Source organism: Pleurodeles waltl, chromosome 1_2 (assembly GCF_031143425.1).
Source record: "Pleurodeles waltl isolate 20211129_DDA chromosome 1_2, aPleWal1.hap1.20221129, whole genome shotgun sequence".
Classification (NCBI taxonomy): Eukaryota; Metazoa; Chordata; class Amphibia; order Caudata; family Salamandridae; genus Pleurodeles; species Pleurodeles waltl.
This window is the reverse complement of record NC_090437.1, coordinates 244,507,154-244,516,535: the sequence shown is the minus strand read 5'-3', so window position 1 is coordinate 244,516,535 and position 9,382 is coordinate 244,507,154. Positions and strand designations below refer to the sequence as shown.

General features: G+C 49.6%; 1 pseudogene; it reads right to left on the bottom strand.

The window, feature by feature from the left end:
* Positions 1–4,701: 4,701 nt before the first annotated feature.
* On the bottom strand, positions 4,702–5,371 carry LOC138295477 (glutamine amidotransferase-like class 1 domain-containing protein 3, mitochondrial; annotated as a pseudogene).
* Between the last annotated feature and the right edge of the window lie 4,011 nt (positions 5,372–9,382).

Below are 9,382 nucleotides of genomic sequence, written 5' to 3'. Positions count from 1 at the left end.
CCTACCACTCAGCCACCACCATCAGCTCTGGCCAAATGACCGCACACCAGTGTCACCAGGCCACGGACTGGTTGCCAACATGTACAGAGGCCAGAGTATCTGTCCACCACTAGGCAGGATGATGAAGGGCCATCTGCAAGTGGGACTGCCAGACCTGTGCAGGGGACACAGGGACAAGCGGCTATGGCCAGTGGGAGGGTTTCCGTGGCTCAGGGGGCTGGTCCAAAGAGGGATGCTGCTGCCCAGGAGGTGAATTCTGAGGTACTGGGAGCATACCACCATTCCCAGGATAGGATAGGCCAGATCCTGGCCACCTTGGACCAGAAGCAGAGGCTGCACGTAGCACACCACCAGGAGGCCATGGATCAATGAAAACAGCTCAATGCCACCATGGCCTCCACTGCAGGGGTGCTGCAGCGCCAGACAAACATCCACTCTGAGTCCTCCACCCACCTGCAGGCCCCTACCACTAGCCAGGACACTACCCTGCCATCTACATCTGCAGCATCCACTTGACTGGTGGCACTGCCAGAAGACTTACAGGACTCCAGCACCCCTACCCTTGCAGCCCAGTTTCACAAACATGCCCTCAGACCCAGACATCCCACTAAAACACCAAACAAGACCAAGCCCAGCGCCAGGAAGTGACTTTGCCCTGAACTGCCTCCCTTGTGTGCCACTGAGCTACCTCGTTAACATGCCACTGCCATCTCACCATCTTCCAATGGCCTCGTGGACGATTTCCCTGTGGAACCAACAGCTGAGCATTTGTACCTGAGTATGTTGTTCACCATGTGCCTACTCCTTTTATTGTCCCAACACTCATGGATGTTTTGAATTGGAATAAATGCACCCATGCACTCAAAATATCTGTCCTTAATCAACATGAGCTTTCAATTGTGAATGCATTAGCCAGTTACCATCATAATGTCACTTTTATTGCAGGAGGAGGTCTAACAGACTGTGGAGTCTGAAGTATGTCATACTGTACATTTCATTGCGTGCACTGGCAACTGCCACTTCAGTCATGATTTTGGCTTATCACTGGTAAAGGACACCACAGGACTTACTACATGAGTCAGCCTGAAACAATGCAGGGAAGCCATCAGCATCATAGGAATTGTACATGAAAGTCACTGGGAGTATAGCCAGATTAGCTGGGCCCTGCAGTTGATATCTTCCCCTCTCTTCTTCACCATCACTCTCATCCCTCTTCTGAGGTGGCAGGGCTCATTGGGCAGCATCCCCCTCTTCCAGAAGTGGGATAGCATTCCTCACAGCCAAGTTGAGCAGCATGCAGCAGGCCACCACTATCTTACAGACCTTGTCATGGACATAGCACAGTGATCCTCCAGAGAGATTGAGGCAACAAAATCTTGCTTTCAGGAGTCCTATGGTGCGCTCAATCACCCTCATAGTACAACCATGTGCCTCATTATAATCCCTGTCTGCATCTGTCCTGGGATTCCTCACAGGTGTCAGGAGCCGCCATTGCATGTTTGGGTAGCTGAATCCCCTGCAAAAGTGGGCGAAAGAGGGTTGAAACATACACAATTTACTTGCATACAGCCTGGCTGTCAGCTATGTAACTGATCCAGTGTCATACACACTCATCTATGAGCCATGCTCTGTCCCCCTGTAGTTGTCCCATCATGTGTGGCACACTGCTGTTTCTCAGGACAAATGAATCATGGACTGATCCTGAGAACTTTGCATTGACATGTGAAGTGTACTGATCAGCAGTACACACCAACTGGACATTCATGGAGTGATCGTTTGTACGATTCCGATACATCTGTTCATTTACTCTTGGGGGTATGAGGGCTATGTGGGTACCATCAATGGCACCTATCACATGGGGGATATTTGCAAAGGCATAGAATGCTGATTTGATGGTGGTGAGATCAGCCCTTTAGGGAAACTGGACATAACTTTGCAAGTGTTGAACTAATGCATTCAGGAAATTGGACAGGATGTGGCTGAACATTGGATGAGATACCCCTGCAGCCCTGCCCACTGTCACTTGAAATGAGCCTGTGGCCAAAAAATGGAGCACAGATAGTACCTGCACAGTTGTAGGTATGGCATGGTGATTCCTATTAAATAAGGATTCAGAACAAGATCCATTTCTGCACAAAGGTCAAGGATTGTAGCTCGATTAAGTCGGTAAGTTATGATGATGTGACGTTCCTCCATGGTGGCCAGATCTGCCAGGGGTCTGTAAACAGATGGCGCTCTCCCTGGCCACATGGGTCTGTACCTACGGATGATGAATAAACACATCTTGAGTTTGGACATACACTTGCATCACATGGTGACACAATTCATGTTTTCAATGCGACACATATGTAACGCACACAAATACAAAGAATGAGGTAATCCTGTCAGCCTAATGTGTGGTGAGGTGTCTCAGTCATAATGACATCACAGTGTAGACACACTTCCAACCATGATTACATGTCCCGGACCAGTACTCATGTCAGTACTCGACGAAAGGGAGAGGAAATGGGGCCATGGATGGAGCCCCGGGCCAGGCTATGGAGATGTTGTGAATGCAAAATGGCAGCCTCCTGCCACCCAGGTATTGTTGTGTGTAAGTGACTTCATGCTACTGGCGTAACTCATCATTGCTGTAGGCGGTGTTCACCGTAGTGCACCTGGTCATTGGATTGCATGGTTGTTAATGGGGAACCTGAACCAATCATGATCACTGCTGGCAGTGATGGTGCACACCGTTGTGGTATCTACTGCCATTTTGACAGGCCCTTGACACTTGACTCCTGCACTACAAGTAGGGAAGAACTCCATTGCGTGTGCTGCTGTGTCCTGACTCTGGTCCCTGAGATGGCGCATGTTACAGGGGGAACGGGCCCCCACCATCAGTGCGGAGGAGCTGGAGAAGTTGGTGGATGGAGTACTATCCCTGTATGCCAAGTTGTATGGGCGACCAGAGGAGCAGGTGAGTTGCTATTTGTCCTCCTTAGATGTGTGTGAATGTGTTGGATGCCTGTATGTGTTTTTGTTCGCTGAGTGACTGCTCACCCATAGTGTGGCTGGCAGTTTTTTGCTTGAAATGTGTCCACATGCATGTCTCCATGGGCCATGTCAGTTTGAACGGGCATGGCAATTGTGTATGGGGTACCCACACTGACGTCTGTTTCTTTACTGTGTGTCCCATGCAGGTCAGCGCCCATCAGAAGAGGGGACTGCGGCAAGCCATCGCCAAGAAAGTGCGGACCCTGGGGGGCTACAACCGGCAGAGCACCCACTGCAGGAAGCGATGGGAGGACCTGAGGTGCTGGGCCAGGAAGACTTGAGAGGCCCAGCTAGGAAAGGCCTTCCAATGAAGGAGGGGTTCCCATTGGACCCTGACCTCCATAATGGCCCGCATTCTGGCGATGACCTATCCGGATTTGGATGGGCGCTTGAAGGCAGCACAGCAGCCACAAAGGGGTGAGTGCCAACACTGTTGTGATGCCACTATGATGAGTGTAGTAAGATGCTAAGGGGTGCATGCATAGTGGTGCCAGGCACATAGACAGGTGTGCCCCTGTAGTCCTGCCCCCCCAACATCCATAGGATAGTGTCATAGCTATGTTTGGCAGGGTCTGTAGGCCTGTGAGGGGTCCCCTGTTTGGACCACTGTATTCAATGTAGCCTCATGAACTTGTAGTTGTGTTGGCTTGGCTTCGTCTCTCATTGGTTCACTTCACAAAGTGTATCAGAGTAGTGGGTCAAGATAGGGACTTAGTGTATTGGGGGGTCATGCCTACCAGTCAGGGGCACATTCATAACATGTGTTGTGTCTGCTGAGGGTTTGTGCCTGAGCTGAGTGGGAGTGTAAGTGTCCCAACATGTACATATTTCCTGGAATTAACATACTTCTTTCTTGTTTTGTTTCCCCACCCCTGTGCTCTTGTGTCCCTGTGTACATTAGTATCATCTGGGGAGGGAGCTGTGGCACTGGCGAGTGGGGAGGCTGCAGCCCACGGTTCACAGGAGGCAGAATCGACTGATGCCAAGGGGACCAGTGGGTTGGAGGGCAAGGGGAGTACCACAGGGGAGGCAACTACCACTGGAGGTAATGACTCCGATACCTCCTCTGATGGCAGCTCCCTGGTGGTGGCAGACCCTTAGGGGCCCACCCATTCTTTGTCAGTTTCTGCCACCCCCATACCATCACTGCCCTCCCAGTATCTCCCCACTGAGTTGCCAATGCCCGCTCACCCAGGAGGGTGGGCTTCTCCTTCGCCCCCTGCACCTCATCCCCGGCCCCAGTCAGCCCTGCTGCCCTCACAGAGGAGGCTATTGACCTACTGAGAACCATCTCTGTAGGGCAGACAACCATTGTGAATGCCATCCAGGGGCTAGCATCCCAGATGCAGCAATGCTATGGATACCTGAAAGGCATTCATAGTGCCATGTCTGGCCTGCAGAGATCTTTTCAGGCTCTGGCCTTCTCTTTGATGAGAGCCAGTGTCCCTGGTCTTTCTGCCACCCCTCCGACCACCTCTACCCCTTCCAGCACCCCACTCCCTACACCCATCCCAAGCACACATACAGACAGCCATGCACACAGATCAACACACAAGAAGCACACTGATAAACACAAGCACCACACATCCCTCCACAGGCAGGCACACACCCAACATACCAAAGCACACACCACACCATCCACCTCCCCCAATGAAAATATTTATTTGCTTTTTACACAAACTGAGTTTAGGCAATCTTAAAGAATTCATCCACTAGTGTGCCAATACCATCGAAAATATCATGTAGAGGTGCTTTGCACATAAAGGCACATGTAGAAACTATTCTGTTAGCCTCATCCACATGGCATTCATGAACATCTTTACTAATGTGTTTGGCTCCAATTTCTTCTATTGCCAAAGCAGTTGCAGCATCTGGAAACCGTCCATCAACATTCTCATTCTTGCAGATCGTAACTTTACAGCCTGGGAATAGCTTAGCAGCCAATACTGGAGAAATGCAGCACAGTCCAATGGGCTTCTTTTCTCTGTGGAAAGCTTCAAGGGTTGACTTCACCTGGTCATTAACTGTGCATGCATTGCCATCCACTGCCCATCAGGACAAGTTTATTGCCACACCGAAGCCACAAGGGAAAATAACAGCATCAAAGTCATTGATTTTAATGTCTGCTAAATCATCAATATCACCACGTGCTAGTCTGGCACTTTCAGCAAGGACGTTTCTCCTTTCTTCTGTGGGGCTTCCTTTCAAATGATCAATGACATGCATCTGGTCAATGTTTGGTGCAAATATTTTTACCTCAGCTTCCTTTCGGCTGATATGTAACAGCACCGCCGCCGTCTCGTGGATTTGCCTGCCATAAAATACACCGCAGCCGGCCAACCCCACAGCCACGCGTTTCTTTACTGCCATATTGCCGACTAGAGAAACTAAACAAGCCTAACAACCTCCCCCAATGTGTCAGCCTCCCCCGCCTCCATGTCTGTCACCTCACCATGCACTGCACCCTCAGTCACTGCTGCTGCCCCATTCTTGCAGTCACCACAACAGCTGACATCCAGTCATGCACCCCAGCCACCACACCTGCACTTACCATGACTACATTCAAATACACTTGTAGCACATATAACATCCAGATACACTGGCAGCCTGTCTTCTCCCACTGTGTCCACCGCCTCCACCCCCTCCTACCCAAAACACTCAAATGCTCACACTCATCCACAACACACATCCACCATATAAGCAGACTAAACAGGCACCTGCATCCACGTCCAACACACCTACACCTCATACCACCACTCCCTCAACCTCCACAATGTGTGGTGTTTCACAATTTGGTGGGCGGGTAGGACCTTTCTGCCGGGCTGAGGGTGACCTTCCCCGTCGTCAGCGGGACTACTAAAATAGCAGTGGGTGGATGGCCCGCTGCTTGTTTCTCATGTGCCTCATTATTTGGTGGACCGGACCACTAGCCTTTTGGCGGTAGTTACCACCACTGCCAGCGGTGCGTTTTTTACAGCATGTTCATAATGACCACCTAAGTGTCTTTGGATATTTCCATTGCTGCTACATGGGCATTCAGTGCAACCACCCTTACTTTTACAAATTTTATAGGCAAATGTGAGAAATTGTGTTGATGTTAGTAAGGAGTGTGAGCCCTGGACAAACAGCATGCCCACGCTTATCAGGGTGAGCCACAAGACATCCCAAAACTGTCCTGTGCTCAGGCCTCTGATAGCTTGTGACTCTGCAGTCAGCCTACACTAAGAGGCAATGTATACATGACTTGTGCTACACTTCAAACAGTGATAATGTGAACACACTACAGGAAAAGGCTCACACAGTAAGGTTGAAAATGTTATTAACTGATGAATAAACAAGACCAAAAGCACCAAAATCCAATCAGTAGCAGCACAGATATGCACATTAATAGATACTACAGTAGAAATTGCTCCATAAAGACACACAGGACAAACTGTGGATATGTGGGCGTGCGGCACCAGGACAAAGTCACAAGTCCATGATGAGCACACTGGACTGGAGGGTGCACTGGCTACAGTGACCTTGTTACGCCACAGAAGCCAGTATCTTTGATGAACATTAGCAGAGCTTTGCAAGGAGCTGCACTGATGATGTGGCGCACAGGGGCGGTTACCAGGGCAGTTACCATGGTGCTGTGTAGCCAATTCATCTCCTTGCAATGGATGCAATTGAAGAAGAATTGGTGATGGGCCAGTTATACTGGATCTACATAGGCTGCAAGAACAGTTTCCTTCCAGTTCCAAGGGTCCAGTACTGGGAGGGCAACACTTGGCAAGTGTAGACCTACAGATGGCAAATTCTAGGTGCAGGTGCATGGTTGTTGGGTGCCTGTTGTGTCCCTGTGGCTTCGGGGCTCAAGAGATGCAGGTTGAGTCATTCTCATCAAGGCAAGAAGGCAGCAGACCAACACAGCAGTGCAGCAGTCATACGGAGCAGCAGTCCAACATAGGGACAGTCTTTTCAGCAGTATTAAAAATGAGTGACACACCACACACCAAGGGGACAGGATTCCACCTCCCAAAACAAATAAAAATATCCTGGGTACAAAACTTGCATCGGAGCTTACACGCTACATGCATACCAAACCAATGAATCCATACCACAACTGACCTAAAGTAAATGTATACTCCTGAAGTAAAAAGAAATTTGACATCGATCATCACATATTAGTATTTGGAAGTGATGGATGGAGTGCAAAAGACACAGGCCCTCATTTGGACCTTAGCAGTAAAAACTGCCTACCGCCGCGGCGATCGCCACCAAAAGACCTTTGCTGTGGCTACCAGCTGTCCTCCGTATTATGACCACAGCTGTAGTTCCACCAGAAGAATGGCGTAAATCCGGCTGTGACCAGCGGATGGTGGTAAGGTGGTGCTGCTGCCACCAGCAGCGCCACACCAGTAGACTGCCGCCGGCCGTATTATAAGAAATCATACAGCCTGGTGGTGTTCTGCTGGGGGACGCTGCTGCTGGCAGCAGGGCCATGTCCAGTCTCCTGCAGAGGACCCCCTGGACAGAGGTAAGTGGGTGCTCTGACAGAGGAGGGGAGTGGGGGTGTTGTGTGTGTGGGGGGGTGTATGTCTGTGGGGGCATGTATGAGGGTGTGTGTTGCATGTTGTATGTGTGTGCATGTCTGGAGGTGTGAGTCCGTGTATGTTGAGTTGTGTGAATGCGTGTCTGCATGTATGTATGTAAGTGTGTGCAGATGTGTGTGTGAATGGATGTATGCATGCATGGATGAATGTGGGAATGGGTGTGCGTATATGTGTGTCTGTGTGTGAAGGGAGGGGAAAGAGGGGCAGGGGGAAACTGTGGATGGTGAGGGGGGTGGGGAAGACCTCTATCAGTGACAGGGAAGGGATTCCCTGTCACTGGGAGTGCCCACCGCCATGGTTTTTGTGATGGTAAGGAAGCCACGAAAACCATAATGGTAGGCGGGTTCATGAACCCGCAGGCAGTAGAGTGATGGCTGCAGGGCTGGAGATTGCTATCTCCAGCCAGGCGGCCGTTACCGCTGTGGCAGTCGGTGTGGTACATTGATATGGCGGAAAGTACAGTCAGCCTGTTCCCAGTACTTTCCACCATATTACCGCAGACCGCAGGGGACATAATGAGGGCCACAATCTGCAATTCACGGGGGTCTGAATATGTTGTTTGGGAATTCATGGGGACCTGGTGACATAGGAAACAGATGTGTTTGGGCGTTCAGACTAAAAGGCTTATTTATAAGCCCCTAGTAGCACAGCGCCACCGGAGCTCTGGTGGCGCACCGTACAAGCCCATATTTACAAGGCCATGCAAAGTCACTATGAGTGGCTTTTCATGGCATTGTAAATATGGGTCCCTTTCATGCATAAAACTGTGTGAAAGGGGAGTTCCATGGGTGTTGCTGCGGGTATTCCCATGCAGCACCCATGGAACCCAAAGGAATCTGACATATTCCCAGATGTACAAGTCTGGGAATGTGTCAGATTCATATGCCACCTCACAGGTGGCATAGAAGTAATGCAAAGGGGAGAATTTTATTTATTTCTCCTTGTTTTTCCTCTTTCTATGTGTGCTGTATTATGCAGCACACATAGAAAGATGAAAAATCCTCTCTTGATTGTTTTTGTGCAGGAAAGTGCCCCCTCCTGTGCAAAAACAATCATCCCCACAACACAGGTATCCTTGCACCATGGTGCAAGGGTGCCTGAGTTGGTGCTAGGCAGAAATTTGTGTGCCAGCACAGGGGGAGAGAACAGAAATATCTTTTTGATACAGCACATTTCTGCCCTTTCCCGGTGGCGCAGAGTAGCCCTGCACCATCCTGCATCATGGGGCTTGTAAATAAGCCTCTAATTGTATTGGCTGAGGTGATTTCCCCTCAGCGATTTTTGTACACATCTATTGGGGGATTGTATCTGATAGGTGCATGACATGCCCTGCATGCAAACAGACATGCACCTAGGACCTGAGTGTGCCAGCAGCATGTATATGTGACAAAATTATGAAGAAATGATCATGCTATTGGAATGGATTATGTGTCTGTATCATAAGCTATGAGATACCTTGCTGGGCTGTGTTGTTTACTACACTGTGAGGAGACTCACATTGTATTTGATTTGCATGCATTGTATGAGCCTCACACACACTTGCCACATACAAGTGTGAGGTGTATTAGCTCAAAATAACATCACAAAAAGGGCAGTGAAATTCTGACATTTACTTCTCATTCAACCAATGAGAGGAGCCAGATACCAGTGTGGACCTGCTAATTTTTCAGGAGTTAAAATGTGTCTGTATCAACCAGTCAATAAATCATTGTGGATTTGTGTAGTGTGGCTTGTCACATGATTGGGTATCC